The sequence below is a fragment of the Chiroxiphia lanceolata genome, chromosome 3 (assembly GCF_009829145.1).
Source record: "Chiroxiphia lanceolata isolate bChiLan1 chromosome 3, bChiLan1.pri, whole genome shotgun sequence".
NCBI lineage: Eukaryota > Metazoa > Chordata > Aves > Passeriformes > Pipridae > Chiroxiphia > Chiroxiphia lanceolata.
Window position 1 is genome coordinate 18,391,889 of NC_045639.1, and position 18,878 is coordinate 18,410,766.

The following is an 18,878-nucleotide window of genomic DNA, read 5'->3' on the forward strand; positions in this document are numbered from 1 at the left end:
ACTGAGGAAAAGAACAGATAAGTATTAAGTAAACCAGAATCTAACAGATGAGCATTCTCACTTTAATGCCTCATCTAAGTGGCTATTTAGTTCAAAATGTACCTCATATCCCATGAGCTGTTCCAGAAGAGTAATACGGAGGCAAGTGTAAGAACAAGGGGGCTGCTCAGCTTCCTCCATGTCAACACACACATAGGAGCAGTCACCCCTTTTGGAATAAGAACAAAATTCTGGGTATCTTATTTTTTCCCCTGACATTCTGCATCTGAGGCACTTTCTACTGTGCAATAAGTGTTAATCTGAAAACATTTAATAGAGTGCTCTGTGAATATTTAGGATCTTGATGGCTGGCAGCGTCAGCATTGGAAGCTGGCTGTTGGGTCAGGCCAGAGGATTGATGGAAAATGAAGTAATCCAACAGATGTATACAGAACTTTGGATTTTCTTCCCTGTCACTAGCCCAAGCACAATTTCCAGGTATGGAAAATAAACACATGGGATGATTGAAAAAAACCCCAAACAACCAAACACAGGGACTTTTTATCTAGAAATCTACTTGGAAATTAGGCTTGAACTACCATAAAAGCACACTACCCCAAGAGCACTTGGTAACAGGTGATTATCAGCAGAGACAGATTGGTATTGTTAAGACAACACCTAATAAGCATAGACTGCAAAAGGCATTCATCCCCAAGCACGGTCATGCTGTAATATCCTGCTGAATTTGTACATTTGTGGTACATGGGCTATATATTAGAGGCAGGACAGGGAGCCACACCACATCAGGCCTCAAAACTTGAAGTTAAAAATCCTTTTCTCGGAGATTCCAGTGAAAATTCTCACAACTTCATTTAGTCCTAGACGTGTGATTCTAGCCTCCTGAAATCCAAGCTCACTTTCTGCCCAAAGAAGTTGAACTTGTGTCAAAGAAAACTAGACTACAGCTTGCCTCACTATTCTGCAAGATAAAGGTTCTCTCTCTGGCACACACTCCTGAACAGATGTTTGGCTACAAAGAAGGATCCAACCAAACTGCATCTACAAAGAGGTGCAGGAAGTACAGACTCCGTGTTCCTGATTCTGAGTGGAAAATGAAGATCTTTAATGGTGGTGGCTGCTAAGGTGTATTTAGCTTGAACAAGTCACTCAAGGTTTGCACTATAAAAGCAATGAAAGAGCTCTTCTATTACACATGCACAGCCTATAACACAGCTCTATCTGTACCTATCACCTCACAAAGACACCTCTGGCTATTGCTATGGATACTAAACCCATAGAACATCTTGTTACCTTCACTTGGAAACTCAGCTCAGACATACTGCACTAAAATTAGCACACTGAGGGTATTTCATTTACACATTTTAAAATACACATAACATTTCTTTGCAGAGACATTTCAGATTTTTGGAACATACAAGGTATAAGACTCTCACAGTTCGATCAAAATACCTTTAATAAACTTTACATGTGAGATAACTTTAAAAGGTTGATAGTAGAGTTCATAAGGGAACCAACTGGTACAGTTAGATCCTGCCCAGGCTTCTCCCCTGCCTTTGATGAAGTGGAAGGGGACAGGGTCATTGTGGCTGTGGAGTTTCACAATTAAGTTTATCACAGCATGTAAATGAGGCTCAATTTTACCAAGACAATTGCTGCTGTTTCTTTTGCCCCAGTAAAAGCAGTCACCTAACTCCAACAGAGCTGCTTCGTTAAGAGGTATTTCTTCCTTATCTTCCACTTTCCACAAGAGTACGTTCACCTTTTCATTCAGGTCCACTATGTTGCCTCTTGACTTTTGCCTTCTCTTTTGGCTTATTTGACAAAAATAAAACTATCCATGTGTCCTGCAGCAGTTGTTTATCTTGTCCTTAAGGACTGCACAGCTTACAACAAGACACAAGCAGCACTTAGTCTACTTGTACCTTCACTATGACAAAGACAGGGTTCGTTTTCTTCAGCTTTCAAACACGCCTGCCCGTGCCTCTTCCAGTGTGATCTGGGAAACGAACAAGTTAATGTTTGACTTCTGTTTTAACTGTATACTTTTTCTAGTGGTTACTTAATAGCAGAGTCTGGTGTGCTGAGCAGGTAGCTTGCATGGGCTTGAAAGCCAGCAGTCCGTATTTCTGAATCAGGATTTCAGAGGTTATATAAACACATTTATCTTTGTGGTCTTTATTTTGGAAGGGGAGAAAAGTAAATGAGCAGTTAGGAAGGAGCGAAGCAGAGGATTTGGAAGGCAGAGAACTGACCAGAAACATACTTTAAGTGTTGTATTATGTAAGTAGTCTCTCCTGGGCATTTGTTCTACGCATGCAGGAGTTTTATGGCTTAATTTCCTTGTTATGTCAGTTCTTAGCCAAAAAAAAAAATCACCATGCCCTTTTCCCCATTCATGGCAAGTCTAGGACCTTTTCTTGCCTCATGCAGGTCCATGAGATACAGCAGGTTTTACAGTGGCAATACTGCATTCCTCAGTTCTGGGCACGCGCCCTCCCTATTTAAATGCTGATTGACAGACTCCAACACACTACACAGGGCACACAAAATCAGCAGGGTTATTTTACTGCAGAGGGAATAAAGCAGCCTCAACAACTGACAAGCTAGTGCAGAGTAAAGCCATACACAGGAACATCTCTGCATTAAGTAATTTCAAAGTGAATTTAATCCATTCTCAAAGCAGAGAGTAGAATTTACATTCACTGGCCAGTTAACTCCCAGTGAGAACAGCATCATCTGAAAGCAGAACAGCCATTTGTAAATAGTTAGCATGAACCTTCTCTACCTCGCTCCTCTGTAAACAAACATTAAGAACCTGACATATCCATGGCAACTTGTGCTGTGGAAACAAGAATTGAACATAACCTTTCAAAAAATGATGCCAGTTCTTTCACAAAGAATTCACTGAACGAACTATAAACCCTGTGGGGTGACGCTAATAATAAATTTAAATGCAAACGTCTGTGGAGGCCTTAAAACAGCACCTGCAGAAAGAAGCCTGCAGGGATTTCATCCTGATGCTACCAGTTTTAAACAAAGGTAAATCATTGCCCTAAAGACCCCACACACCCTCTCACTCTTCAACACTGCTGGTTTGTCCAACCAGAACGACATCATATGAGCATTGCCCTCAGCCTCTCATGGAACTAAAATTAAAAAATAAATCCTTAGGCTAGCTGCATTTCTATAACAATGCTACAAGTCAAACCAGATAATACTGATACAGCCTTCTCACTTGGAAAAGAACAGAACTGGGATTCCAATAAAATTTGAATTCTGCAAGCTTTCTGTACCCTTATAAATGAAACAAATCAACAACTAGACCATACATCTGAATTCCTTGAGAAAGGAGCTATCTTCAATAGTAGCAGGGGAAAAAAAGCAAAGGAAGAAAAGAGGAGTTTGCATTTTCCATACACAAAGACTAGGGAAAATACCATAGTCATAGGTATTTTTCAACCTACCAAAATTTAAATGATTGTTCTTTAACATGAAGATACTGCATCAGAATAAATCAAAGACCCTAAAAATCCATGAATGAAAACCTTGGGCTTACATTCTAACTTTTAATGTGGAAAGACATGTTTGAGAGTTTTCATCTCTGCAGCTAGAGACAAAAAAAAATTAATCCTTACAGCATTACATTCTGTGTGTGGAAAACAGGGCCAGGAATTAAACATGCCCTTCAGCAAATCGTAATTCAACAACATGCCTAAGATTAAAATGCTGACAGTTCTGTCTCCCAGGCCCAAGTTCCTGCTACCAGAGTACACTGCCTCTTATTCATGCATTTCAATTGCCAGGTTTAGAAAAAAAGGCATGCAAGATAAAGACTGGTATCTGCTAATGAGGGAATGGTTTATATTATATCTTAATTCTAACTCAGAGTAATGAGCAAAGCGGTCTGAAATCTAAGAATCTGATATCAAACTTACCATGGGGTAAGAGTCTAATTTCTCCCTCATCCCCAAAGCAATTTTACATATAGCTGGGGAATAAAGTTTGATTCTGGAAGTTTGTAGCCATCAGTATACACTTACTGTATCAACTGGAAGATATTTACAGACATGAAATGGAAGTGAGCCAGAAGATTTATAAAAGTATTTCCCCCTCTCCTCCAACGCAATATTACTTTTCTTTGAAGAGCAGGGAGTGGAAATGAGAGAGTACAGATGTGCAATTTTGATAGCAAGACCCATTAGCACGAAATGAGAAGGTGATTAACATGGGCCCAATGCTATTAAACACTTTGATACCTTTTTAATTCGAATGCCCCTGCTTTCTAGAAAGCCTTCTAGGATTTTCTAATTCTCCAATGGTTAGAAAGAAGCTCAATCAATCTGCTAATCCTGCCTCTCAGGACTGGGAGAGAAAACACGGTCTAGACATAGTTAATCTGTGCCTTATGAGGCACTCTAAAAATGGAAATACCATAGTCTTCCCAAGCAATCTATTTTCTAATGCCCATTTACACCATCTTTGTTGCAGTTTAAACACATTATCAGTGGTTCTGTTGTCAGAGTGACTACACTGAAAAACACTCTCCTTGTTTATATCTCACCTGAAAACAATTCTTCCTTCTCTCTGTAGTCTTCTGTTCTTTAAGGGAAACAGTTCTAAATCTCTGTGAATAAAATAATTACATTTGCAGGACTTCATCCTTTACTTTCCTCTATGCTCTCTCAAAGTACTGTAGCTTTTCCTGGGGTGAAATGCCTAAGCCTAGCATGGAGGACTGTCAGGTGCTACACAGAAACTTAACCTGAATACAAGTCACAGCACAGCTGAGCTGTTTGCATCATTTGTGTTAACAGAATCACATCTGCCTTCTTAACAGCAACACTCCCAGACACTTTGCACGAAGCTCATTCTACTGCCCTGCAGTCTTCTGGTAGAGACGATAAATAAACAGAGGATCTTGAGTCTTGTCCTTATCCAAAAGGCATGGTTTTTTCCCCCCCTCTCAGACTGCTTCTCTATTTCCTTCAAGTCAATCTGAACCCTAATCACGTTTTCCAATGCACTGGCAGCAATTCCTAGCTTGATACCATCTGCTGTTAATACTGCATTGCCTTAACGTTTCACTTAAGTCAAAATTACTGACAGAACCCTGCAGAGATCATTCAGTCTAGACATCCTCTGGTCTGACAGTGATCCATGAAACTAAGGTTTTTCACCAACTTTACAGTATTTAGAGAAACATCCTTGCTTATCCCACAGAAAAATCCATTAGAATAACTAATTAAACTAAGAACATATTTGTTTCTACCAAACAGGACTGAATATCATGCCATGAAAGGAGACTTGAAAGGTTGTGAATCTTGGTTTGAGAAAACCCACATTTATGTTTATTTATCACCTTTGCACTTATTACTAGAAAAGCTTATCAAATAGTTCACATTTGTTGCAATGTTTTAGGGAGTGGACTCCAGATCTCCAGTGCTTCTTTTCCACCTGTCCCAAGCAGATACAGGTACTGGGCTTAGCTTCTCTCCCCATTTAAAGAATTTTATATGTCTACATGGAAGCTGATACTGGTTCTGCGACCAGGAACGAGGCAAACCAAACTATCCTTCATTAAAATTTCACCTGCTTTTCAAATTACCACTTCTGTAAGTGTTCTTTGTCATCTTCTTTATCTAAGAAAAGTTCCTCTGTTTCTGGGGTCAGGTATAATTACAGCTTAACCTGCAATAAAGAGATTTGAAGCAACAAGTGCACTGAACATACAGTTTTCTAAGCATCACATTATTTTTCTTCACTCAGTAGCAGGCCAAGCCCTTATTCTTCTTCTCACCATAACCTATTGTATAAGTACACTGTCTTAATTAAAGTAAGGATAAAAGGATGTCCTTTGTATCAAATGTACCTGAACAGCTCAAAGAAGAGCTAGGCCTATAGAAAAATCTCTTTAGAGACAGGAATATACTAATGTAAACAGTTCATTGTACAGTATAATCCCTTTGTATCATGCACTTCCAGTATTTTACCTTATTTACCATTTAACCCTTATTCTAAAATTGCTTAACTTTGTCTCAATGTCAGAACTTTCAACTAATACATGTTTTTAATCAATTTATGGAAAGAAATCCATATTTTAAAGTACTAATCCGGAATTTGAAGAGTAAAGCAGTACAATAATTTGGGGATATCATTCAGACCCATTATTACCAGTTTACTGAATTTTAACTTAAAACCTCTGACACTAGGGCACTGACCACCAGAACCATCTCTCAGCTGGAAAGGGCAATGCTGAAGGTACCTGACAAGAGGGAGCTCTGTTAATTCCTGCTGGACTGTAAAAGTAAGAAGTCATCTCAGTGTCTCATAATCCCATTACTAGGGCTTCAGTTTGTGGGATTTACAGGTTTAGCACCCTACATTCCAAATGCAGCAAGAAACTCTGAACAGCATATTCAAATCACCTTTGGGGGTTTAGTGGAAAAGAAAAGAAGGTGGGAAATTTAAGAAAAAACAAAACCACGTTTGGCACAAGCAAAGAGATGTGGTTTTTCCTGCCTAGATAGTAAAAAAACAAACAAACAAACTAGAAATTCATATATTTTTGAAATTCAGTAATTTTTTTATTGTGTATGCAATTGGCAGAGCCACATCAAAGAGAAGTTAAAGAGTTTTGCAAAGTAACAGAAACTAAGAGAGGGACAAGCCTCCCCCAGTCCATTCAACATCACACATCAGTGATCAAAATCTATTTAAAAAAATAATTTAAAAACCTTTCCATTTCCCCAGAAGGCAGTTTGGTTTGTAGAAATCAACCATATCCAGGGCAATAACAACCAGCCATGTGACCCTCTTATGGAAAGGCCATGGAAAAAAAAAATAAATCTGTCTGGAGTTTGTGTTGGCCAGGCAAATCAATATACTTAGTCATAACTCATTCCCACTGCTTACAAAGCAAGTAATTGTTTTCCCACTAATGCCATCTCTACCATTTTTAACAGAGAACAAGTTGCAAAAGTACTGAGCTTGCAGCAGGTCAAACTGGCTTTGCTTCACAGCAAAGAAAAGCAGAGAAAATCAGTTTACTGATGCAATAGTTAAGCAGTAACACATAAAAAAGCCAGTTACATTTCACAGTCAACCACAACACTACTTTCTTCAGCTTAATGTAGAAACATTATTACACAATGACACATTTCCAAAACCCTTAATACAAATCTTGCTTTTTCAGTTCAACAAGTTTCACTGTCAAAGAAAATACCTAAAAAGTGTCTAGGATTATTCAGGATCTTTACTGCCACAGAAGTAAGTTCTACACTATATTAATGATCTTGGTTTTAATAATGATTTCAGTTTTAATTCCATTATGTTTTTATAAAGGTATCAGCATGACATGCATTTCACATGATTTAACTTCAAAGGGTTAAGATTAAGTTACTGAATTCTTGCAATACCTGCTGTAGTTTTTTATGGTATTAAAGAAGCTATCAACAATAAGTGAGAACATATGTTTAAGACTAGGGTAAAGTTTACTCCAAGAGGCAAAAATTCCCTTCAGCTTTATATAATTAGTTTGAACAGCATACGTATTAAAGAAAATATTTTAGCTTACTTACATATTCAAACTATGTGGCATGGTACTCTGTGATTCTGTAAGCCCAAAACATCATAACTGCAGCAATCTTCAATTAATTATGTAGTTCTCAAAATCCCCCTCTTCCTTCCTCCCACCCAAAGATATCTCCACATCACCCAGTTTTTATGCAACTTCAAGAAGTGCTGCCCAACGGGGGTGTATCCATATCAAATAGTTTTACTATTAGAAATGGATCCTATCAGCTGTATTGCTGAGCACAGCAACTACTTGCAGCAAACAAAAGGGGAAAAAATACCTAAGAAAGTCTTTTAAGTTCACATCAAGTCTAAAAGCTTCTTCAGTCCGAGCCTGTAAGCATCGAGTACCCTCCGTATCTTGTAACAACAACTAATAGGGAAGTGCAAAACTTGGAAGACCACAAATGAGGCCTTGCAAAAAAAAAAAAAAAAAAAAAAAAAAGAAAACCAATAAAAAACAACAAACAAACTACGAAACTCTGAGCTTTAATTCCATCACTACCCTGAAGCACAAGTGTAATCTGAGCTGTACCATTCCACTCACATTCCAGGTAAAATGAATTTTGTGTTTACAAAATGTGCCTTCTCAAATCTCACTACTGATGCTCCATTGTGTCTATAAATATTTAATCCTGACAAACACTTCCCGAAAGGCAGCTCAAACACACATTATTGGCAAATGCATCTCCTCTAACACAAAACACAGAAAAATTCTTATGTTACAACTACAATTAAAAATGGCATTGGAAAAGATGCCTTAAAGAGAGAAGCACTGAAAGAAACAGTTCTTAAGCTGGTCACTTCACGTCTAAAATATTTTTTAAGCATACTCACTGGTCAGAAAGTACAAGTCCCAGGAAGATGATGATGATGTTGAGCTTAAACTTTGAAACCTGAAACAATTCTCATTGAGACTGTTCAAACACTCAGTAAACAGCAAACACTTTTGAAAAGCAAGGCACAAGTACGGTATCAGCTGTGGCAACAAACCTTACCTCCTTTGAAATTTACTCCCTGGTTCAGCGCCGACAGGCAGGTCTTATCACATGCAAGGATGGCAATGGCACAGAGAAATACCAGGAAGTCTAAAACAAGGCTGTTTACCGCCCCTGACCAACCTTAGTTACATAAAGAGAGAAGATAAGAATTGAAGTTGTAGGAGGGGGAGATACGCTTGTCAACCCAAGAATAACAATAGTTTAATTTCTAAACACTATGGCTCTGCACAAGAAAGGACTATTACTGAGCACGCACGCTTCACCCAGGAACATAAGTGTTTTCAGATGAGAAGGCAAACATTTTCTCCCATTAAAGTCTATCTCCCTCCCATTTTATCTGCATGTGAAGTTCATTAACAAGGAGAGACTACACAAGACTAAACCACAGTATCCATCTGCTAATAGTTATGGCTTAATTCAGTCATTTTTATTAATTTGTGTTACATAGCACAAGAGTTATGTTGTACTATAGACAGCACAAGAATGTTTTTATCATGCTGCGTTTGTCTGTTTCTACAAAAACAACAATGCTATACATTAAAATACACAGCAAGACCTTTCTTCAGAGACTTGAATGCAGAAAGCTAACATTATTCCCAGTCATATATTGACTACACCAACCCACCAGAAAGCAAGTTTTTCACATCTCCCGTAGAGGACAAAGATGGGGAGAGGAATAAGAACAGGGAGGGCAGAGTGTTTCCTTCTCAGCTTCTATAAGCTGAGCACACCTTGACCAACACTCTGGGCTCTGCACTACCGAGGACATCCAGCATGGCATGCTAACGTGTCCCTCTTGAGGTTACCCACGCAGCTTCTCTTCTTTTGGGATGCACGTCTCCAGCTGTCTCCACACTACAAGACCTCCAGTTCCCCACCTCAGCACTCAGTTTCCCCTCACTGGAATGGGCTTCACATGCCCCTATTATCACTTCCAACCACATGTTCCAAGATCACACACCTTACAGTCACTAGTTCTTTTTCTGGTGCCTGTCACTCCTTTCAGGAGTATTTCTACTTAATTTTAAGTGGTACTTTCCTGCCTATATACCAAACAATTTCTCCATCTTTCCTCAGTGCCACTTTTACTAACCAGAAAACCTTATTCTTGCAAGGTCTCTGCTCCCCTACATCAGCATCACCTTTAGTCTCCCATGACCCCTGGCTTTGCCCCACTCCATTTCCCCAACACCTCTTTCATTCCTTTTCTTTTCCCCACTCACCTGGCCTGTTTCCACTTCCAGATCTTCTTCCCAGATCACCATCTGACACTGGTTCCCCTTCCCCACAACTCTCACAGACAAATTTATTTCTGTTAATATTGAATGCTGGAGAATCTCCCAGAGTAATTCAAGCTGCTATTTATAAGCATGTTTCACTTCTACAAAATTGCTTCACATACAGGTCAGACCTTCCCAACCAAAGAATCCTCTCTGTTATTCTACCTTCCTCAAAACGTATTCTATATTTCTCAAAGTCTCTTGATTTTGAATCACAGAATCATTGAGGCTGGAAAAGACCTCTAAGATCATTGAGTCCAGCCATTAACCCAAAACTGTCAAGTCCACCACTAAGCCACATCCCTAAGCATCACATCTACACATTTTTTAATGTTTATAGGGATAGTGACAACAGCATTTCCCTGGGCAGCCTGTTCCAATGCTTGACTACCCTTTCAATGAAGACATTTTTCCAAATATCCAATCTAAACCTCCCCTGGAGCAACTTGAGGCTGTTTATTCCTGTCCTTTCACTTGCTACCTGGGAGCAAAAGACCAACTCCCACCTGGCTACAACCTCCTTTCAGGTAGTTATAGAAAGCAATAAGGTCTCTCTGAGCCTCCTTTTCTTCAGACTAAACAATCCCAGTTCTCTCAGCCACTCCTCATGCGACAGATAAAATTCACACTTTTTTCGACTAGAGCAAGCCTCAAAAATCAGAATTCAGATGGAAACTTCCTGTGGCTATTCTATTAACGACATTCAACAACAGCATTAATGTATCACACCTCAAGAAGAAAACCCCTTAAAAGGGTATGTTACTTTAAGAGAGGTCTCATTTTTACGGTAGAGCTAAAAAGTATTTTGTTTACAACAAAACACCAATCTGTTGATAGTTATTTACATTAAAAACTTCAGTATCAAACAAGCAGTAGTTACAAGGTTTGACTATTTTAGCATTACAGTCTTACTGAATGTGTGATTTAGAGACTACAATCTACTCTTACACCAAAGTTAAAGCAACCTGCCTTTTTTTTTTTCTTTTAATACAAGAACATTTTCACACCTTCCCATAGTATTTAATTTTTGCTGCACTTCACACCAAAGCCCAGCAGACTTTGTAAAAACTGTTCACAGGAAATCACACTAAACTCAGAAATACCATATGGCTGCTGAACAAGAAAATAGCCATAGTTACCAAACCAAATTAATGCCATTGATCACTTTAAAGAGAGATAGTTGTAGGCTTGCTAATTATCTAAGGTGCTTATTATATATTTCAAAGTTTGAAAGTAATTCTATCCCTCTATCAAAGCTAGTAAATCAATCATCTCTGTTAAAGGCTTAGAGAAAAAGTCAAGCTTACTGCTTAAACCTACAGTCAACATATGAGAAGCATTACTATGAAAGCCATTCAAAAAGCCTCCTCATGGGAAAGGGTAACATTATGAGAACTAAGTGTTTTCACATGTTCTTTTTACCTTTGTTCTTTTATAGTCTTATTTTTCACCTCTTCTACAGCAAGATTTTTTTGGAGGCTACTAATCTGAATTCCATCTCTTTCTTCTCAAGGCCCCTTGGGACCACTTCTCCCCCAGCACTGTCTTTTGTTCCTCCTACAGTAATTCTCAGATCAGTCAAAAATAGCTTCACATGACATTCTCCAACAGAGTCAGGAATCTGCAATTGTAGCCGATTTGAAAAAAAAATCATTTGAAGAGAAAATCCCCATGTCCTCAGCAATGTTGAAAGCCTGTCTGCTAAGAAATAGAGAACAAGCTTCATCCTGAAGTCATGTCTCCCATGCACTACTGAGCAAGAGAAGGGCATCACCTTAAAGCAAAGGTATTGCTCCATAGACAGGAGAGCCAAGCCACTGACACTGCCCTCTTCCAGGTGCCACGAAGGCAAACAGACGTAGCTGTGGCCCTACCTATCATTTCACATAATTTTCCAAAAGCTTAACTTCACTACAATGAGCTCAAAAGCAGGCTACAAAAAATGGAAAACCCAACTGTTGCATTTTATTTCCTACATGAAGACTGTGCCCCCCAAAAGGGAAAAAAACCCCTCCAGAGTCATGCTATAAAGTTTCAAATCCTATGACAGTCATCTCTATTTTGCACCACTATAGTGTCAGGTCCCAGTTTCAACATCCATCTGCTTTTAACCAACATACACATTTAAGCTTCTAATCTCAAAATAACTGTGTCCTCAAGCTAGGCTATTATATTACTACAGGATATTACTCCCATCACTATAAAGGAGGAAATAAATCTTTCTGTAGAATTTCATTTTTCTTTCTATTTAATGACTGCCAAAATATCTTACACTACAATCATGGTATAGTTCAACCATTCTACTGCTGAACAGAATAGGAATGTCAAAGGCTATTTTGTTACTTTGTTTCACATTGAAAGATAATTATTTAAGAAAGAAAACCAAAACAACAAAAAACAAAACCCCACACCTGGATGTTTGTTTGCCTCTTTAATTTGTATCTCAGTTCCCACATACATTCAGCAATCAGCACAGCAGCATCCCAGTACTAGTTGCAGTTTCTGGGAGCTACTGAAACCAGTTTCTGGCAGCTACTGAAAAACTGAAGCAGCACAAGTCATTTATTTTACATACATTCATGTTTTGTTCTGAATGTAAAATAAATATAACTTGTACATGTTATATACATTATCATACAGTGTGAACGTTTATAAGAATGTTAGTGTCAACAATTTAGTGATTATAAGCTAAAGTATCTGCCACAAGAGTCTACAAATCATAGAATCACACAATATCTCGATTTGGAAGGGAACCACAAGGATCATCCACTTCAACTCCTGGCTCTGAAGAGGACAATCCCAAGAATCACACAATGTGCCTGAGAACATTGTCCCAGTGCTTCTTGAACTCTTCAAGTATATGTTTTTCTAATACACATTTCTCTGCTCCAAAAATAGCTACGTTCCCCCCCCCTTGGCTGTTTCACACTAGATCTCTTTCACTTCCATCCCTGCAGGCTGCTTGCTTCAGGCTCTTATTCCTTTGTCCAGTTAAGAAATCCCTTCTTCCTTCTAGTCTCAATTCATCCCAACTGCTTCCTTGCATATTTATTTGCCTGCAGTTCCACCAGTCAACATTTATAAAGTTGAGCACATTTATAAGCCCACTGACAATTTAGATGCCTTGTTCTAAGTGTTTGGGGGAGTGGGTTGGCTCAGTTGGTTAGAGCACGGTGCTAATCACGCCAAGGTTGTGGATTCAATCCCCACACAGCCCATTCACTTAAGAGTTAGACTCAATGATCTTTGTGGGTCCCTTCCAACTCAGAATATTCTGTGAACATCTGAAACATTCTATTACTATTTCACAGATTTGTCCAAGCCAGGTATTCTATAACAAGCTACTTGCAATTCTGATCAGAGAGCTTTTTGCTCATTTAGATCACACACATGCTTTGAGTAACTACAACTCTTCATCCCCCTCCTAAAAAGAGCTGGCTTTCATTTACTGACATACGTGTACCATGAACCATTCTGCCAAACTCTGTTTTTCCATCTTCTCCAGTGGCTGAGAAAAACAGATGGAGTGTCCTATTGCCACCCTCACAGAAGCATTTTCCATTAAGCTTCTGATATCCTCTCCTCCTCTACTAGAAGGAAGATGGGAAGAAACCAGCAGGAGAGTTGTTCCTCGCTCAGAAGGTAACTCATTCCAAAAGTGGGGTACAGTGGGAGATCATTCCAATGGCTGCAGGTGCCATCTCTGATAACTCTGGTAACCTTGTTGCTCGCACTGAATCCAGAAATTAAAGGGGCTTCTGCATCCCTCTGGACAGACCTCTGCCATAATGGGTTCTCCAATACACCTCCAGCATTTCCTACCACCACTGGAAGCAATGCTTAAGCAGCTGATGACAACATCGGTCCTGCAGACAGAAGTCGGGAATCACCGTATCCTTATTTCCCAAGACAAAGGGTGCCACATGAGCCGCCTTGCGAAACCACTGCCTGTAGACCCTACGTTCTCAATGAGTCCTTGCTCCTAGTAAATAAAATAAGGCAACTACGAGCAGCCTATGTCTGAACAAAGAGCAGAAGCACATGAAAGGGTGATCATACCTCAGTAAGTAACAAACGGAAAAAGTTATGTGCCTGAACACCTTTAAATAAAGAAAAAAAAAAAAAGAAAAAACAAAACACCAAAAAACAAAAAGGCCCCAGCTCCCACTAAAATAAACACAGAAATTCAGAAGTGAAGGTAAGAAAATCAGTTCATTTTTACACGACGTTTTAAGGTAAGGCTCGGGCGACACAAGGGCACCTCCGCTCCCACCGGGGCTCTCCCCGCGGAGGGGCCGCCGGTGTCCCGCGGATGCGGCTCCGCCGGACCGGGGGTTCCTGCCCCGCTACACGAGCACGGGGCCGCCGCCGCCGCCGCCTCCTCCTCCTCCTCCTCCTCCTTCTCCTTCTCCTCCCCCGAGCCGCCGGCCCGACCTGATACCTCGGCGGCGGCGCGGAGAGCCCGCCCCGCAGGGCCCGCCCGCCCGGTGGGCTGCGCTCACCTCGCGACCTGGCGGCTGCCGGCGGCGGGGCCCCGGAGGCGGCGGCTGCCCGTCGTCGCGGGCCGGGCGGCGGGAGGAGGCGAGCGGCGGCCGCGGCGTCCCCACCGTGGCGCAGTTACCATGGGACGGACGCCCTCTCCCTCCGGAAGTCACCGCCGGCAGGGCGGGGAGGGCGGGCCGGGCAGAGCCGCCATCTTGAGCGCGGCGCCCGGCCCGGCGCCCGCCATCTTGAGCGTGGCGCGGGATTCGCCTGAGCGCCCGCCCCGCTCCCCGCCCGCCTCCCGCGGCGGTGATTGATGCGAGGGGAGGGTGTCTGAAAGTCTGCGAACAGTCGCGGTCTGATACACGCGCTTTTATGAATATATGTAAACTGTGGGAAAGTCCAGTCTGGGGTTGAAAAGATTCCCCTTCATTGAAAGAAGGTCACAGTGGCCCCAGGAGAGTTTTATCCCAGGCCGTGGCGTGGATCCCTCCTCCGGCCCCTGCAGAGTCCTCGCACGTGCAGTGGACCACCCTTCGTCTTTAAAAACATGCCAATATTGCATATAAAACTTCATATAGAAAACAATGTTATCTACACGGGTAAATCCGGTGCTGAAATCCTAGGGAAAGCTTGCAACAGCTGTAATTGTGCCAACTTGTGCATAGGCCGTAGTTTTTAATTACACAATACCTTTGTATCCCAAAGGGCCTGTGTCTCATTTAGTGCACAGAATGGGCTGAGATATGACTACGTTGTTACTCAGGGACGTGGAGTTTCCTACCCTTTGAGTGCTTCCCTTTGCGGTTGGAATAAAAGTATGTATTTGCAATTTTAAAGACCAGCATAACACATAGGATAATCTGCAGTGATCCCTTGCACATGACAAGCTGTTACACTTTCATCCCATCTTAAGGGTAATTGGCTCTCTGAAAACCACTCTGAAGCATGTGAAACACCCCGGGTCAGGTTGGCGATGGTTTGAGAGCCAGAGCTTGCGGACTGAGCCAGACTCCAATCCCCTCCCTTCCTCCTTATCCTCCCTCTGGGGTTCACTTGACATGGTTTTTATTAAAGACTCGTTATAATCTCTAGATCTGACTCAGACCTCATCCTGAACGCCAGTGGTGTGTCTCCTGCACCAGCCCAAGGGTTTGTGTTTGGTCAGACCGGAGCAGAATCAGGGTGTGAAATGCTGTGGAAGTTGATGTTTTTGACACTGGAAAGTCTGGGACTAGAACCGCACTCAAGGAGCGCCATGGAGAATGGGAGAGAGCATTTAAATTTTAGAGGAGATTTTCTGTGAAGCAACATGAGCAAATGAGAGAGGAAAAGCTCCAGTCCCCTCATCTGCAGAGGGACTTTGCTGTCAGCCCTGATCACTTAATATCACGTTCTGCTACTTCATTTCTAATTGTGCTGATTTCTTCTATAGGCTCAAGCAACAACTGAGTCATGCAATATAGCTTCTGTAATTCCTGTGAATCCTCTTTTTTTTTTTTTTTTTTTTTTTTTCTCCCACAAAATGGATTACAGGACATCGTTTATGCTTCGGTGATCCTCCACTGAAGTACGCTAACCTCCAGAAATATAAAATACCCGGGTTTCCACACCACAGCTCCTGTCTTTCAGTGCCATCTAGTGCCCACGCATGGAAGAGATGCTGGAACTAATGGAATTTCTCATCAGGTCGATTTGTCATAATTAACACATTTTGGACATTGATAGATGGCACCGGTAGAAGATATATTTGTAAATTAATACAATATTTCTCTATATAAATCTAGCAATATATAAATTCATATTTTTCTTTTATGGCACTAAATTCTGACACAGATCTCTTTTATGTTAATGAAATTAAAATCAATAGCACTCACAAATCAAACATACATGTATATATATCGGTTATTTACTTCTGGATATGCTGTTCTCTGTAACTAATTAGATTGCTTTGGAAAGTAATGGTCACCAAAAAAACATAAATTGAAAGTACTGAAATAATTTATCACTTTGCTTTATTTTCAGCTCTCCTGAAAAGGAGGAGCCATCCAGATCAAAGCCCAATCAAAATTTCATTTGTAAAGTAAAACTGCAAGGCTTGGAATAGCATCTTTCCATCTCTCAACAACAAGGAACGAGTTGGTTTTTGAAACAAGGAACAGACTGAAAAAGAAGGATTATACAGAGATCATCTGACTTGGTTGTTGTCGTTTAACCCTTCATGTCTTTATTTATAGTGACTGCTAATTATTATTCTCATCCACAGTCCATGATCATGAGTAAAATAGTTCTTAACCACTGAAACACCCTTGTCTGTCTTTTACTGCTACATACAAATTTAAGAGACGCCCAAGGGACTTTCATAATTTCCCCACATGACTACACAGAAAGCATTTAGTGGCCAGCACAGATAACTCCCTCTTGAAGATCTCAGATTCTAAATCAAGATACAAATCCTGAACAGTGAATACAACAAAAGGAATATGAATACAGAATTTTATACAACAGTCGTGTGCATATTCAGATTCTTATATTTAAAAAATCTTACTCTCCCTACCTGGCCATGAAAGAATTGGAAAGTCATTATTCTCTAAACTAGTCCAGCTAAAGAGGAAACAAAATAAGGTGCTCAGCTGCTTTCATTCTAGTGAAAATCTAATTTAATTAGAGCAATTTCAGATCACAATTCTGACAGCTGTGTTTATCATACTTTCTTCAAAGGATAGAAATTAGCATTGACTGACATAAGCATCAAAGCTTATTTATTCACCCGCCCACATCCTACCAGCCCTTCTGAGTTTGTCTGTTTATTTAGCACTTTAATAACATCACAGTAAATAAGATTTCATTTCAGAGCATGCATGTTTTTTGTCAAAGCATTTAGCACAGAATTCTTATAATGCCACTGTAGAACCTCTCTTTGCAGGTTTGATGAAAGAGCAGCTAGGTGTTCCTCAGAAAAGGCATTTTAAATTATTAACAAGGACATAGACTGGAATCCAGAATTTCTTTTTCTTTCTTTTTTGTCAACAACTAGAAAATATCTGCCTTTCAGCAGTTGCCAGAAACAACCTGTCCTCCCTTAAGCTGCAGAAGATTGCCTGAATCCAAAGGCAGATGGGTCATGGGGGCTTTGAACTTCAGGGTTTGGGGGAACCATGTGGTACTGAAGACTGTGCTCTGTTTCACATCTGCTTTGCCCTTGCCAGCTCGTACAGAGGCGTGAGCCCTGCCTGTTCACACACAGCATACAACCTATCTATCCTCTTGTGAAATAGAAGTAGGTTCTTGCTGGTAAACACCATCTTTTATTTCATATTTGTGCAACAGCTGTTAAAACAGAGCTTGATCCCTAATTAGAGCTGCTGGAGCACAGGAATGAGGTGAATGGATCACAGCTCAGCTGCCTCTTTCCAAGGCACATATAGAACTACCATCACATCGGATCAGACACCAGAAACATAAGCATCAGGAATTTGCTTCCCACCTGCAACTTCAAGCCCTGGGGTGACAGAGAGGCACATTTAGGAGGGGAGCCCATGAGCTGATTCTTCAGGTATCAGCAGTAGTTTGCATATTTCCTTAATTGTTCATGAAGGACAAAATACAAGAAAATTCTGCCAAAGGAAGAGGAAAAGCTCCTTTCAAATTACTTTCCAAAAAGAGGTAAAGCAAACAACTCCATTTGATTTTTCAACACGTGGAACCCAACTGAGCTGATGGAGTAGGTTCCCCGAAAGTGCCCTTTACTAGGAAATTCCATCCAGATCTCACCTTTCCCCCCAGCTTGCCAACATATAGATATCACCATGTACAAACTAGAGGCAGCAAAGAAGCAGATTAGAGATCAACTAATAGGAATAAATTCCACTGCTTTGACCACAGAATTACTTTCTCAAGTCCTGGCACTTAATATGCAACAAAATTATCATAAGACAACAGTTCTTTGTAATGGAAATCATTTAAGTTTCAATGTTTCATCCAGCAGTGCAGACAGGCCTGTGGAGTGTGCTATCTTATCTGGAACACTTATTAAGGCTGACCACTGGCTTATACAGCAGGAGCTGAAAAGTGACAAATTCAATTCTTCAGTTCTAAAATTAGGAAAAAAACAGAAATGAGACACTCAGCAGCTGGTGAGGAAAAGATGAAAAATTCACAACTTTCAATCACTCACAGCACAAGTTAGGCAGAAATAGACTGAGCTTCCCATTTTGTTTTGCAGGTTGTGTCACTTCCAGTCTTTCCTGTGAAACTCAAGGATGGCTTATAGTAGTGATTTGCATGTAGATTAATGAAATATCTGCTTTCAGTGGTTGTACTTCTGAGTCTTGGTTTTCTCTAGTTGAGAAAAAAACCCAGCTTTTTGAGAGGAATATTACTCTTGTAAATATCCTCATGCTCTAAACCATTACAATCAGAGTGACTTTTTTAAAAAAAAAAGAAGGACAAAAAAGAGGAAAGATTAGGACATGCAGCAGAGTAGCATTGATTTGCATTTTTAACTGAGAGCCCAGCAACTAGAGAGTTTTGTTTATTCTGT

General features: G+C 40.5%; 1 protein-coding gene across 1 annotated transcript in view; it reads right to left on the reverse strand.

The window, feature by feature from the left end:
* Positions 1 to 14,407, reverse strand: part of DISP1 (dispatched RND transporter family member 1) — a 91,423-nt gene extending 77,016 nt beyond the window's left edge. The window contains exon 1 of the mRNA XM_032681374.1: positions 14,356 to 14,407. The gene's annotated coding sequence lies outside the window, so the exon portion shown is untranslated. The remainder of the gene's footprint in view (positions 1 to 14,355) is intronic.
* Between the last annotated feature and the right edge of the window lie 4,471 nt (positions 14,408 to 18,878).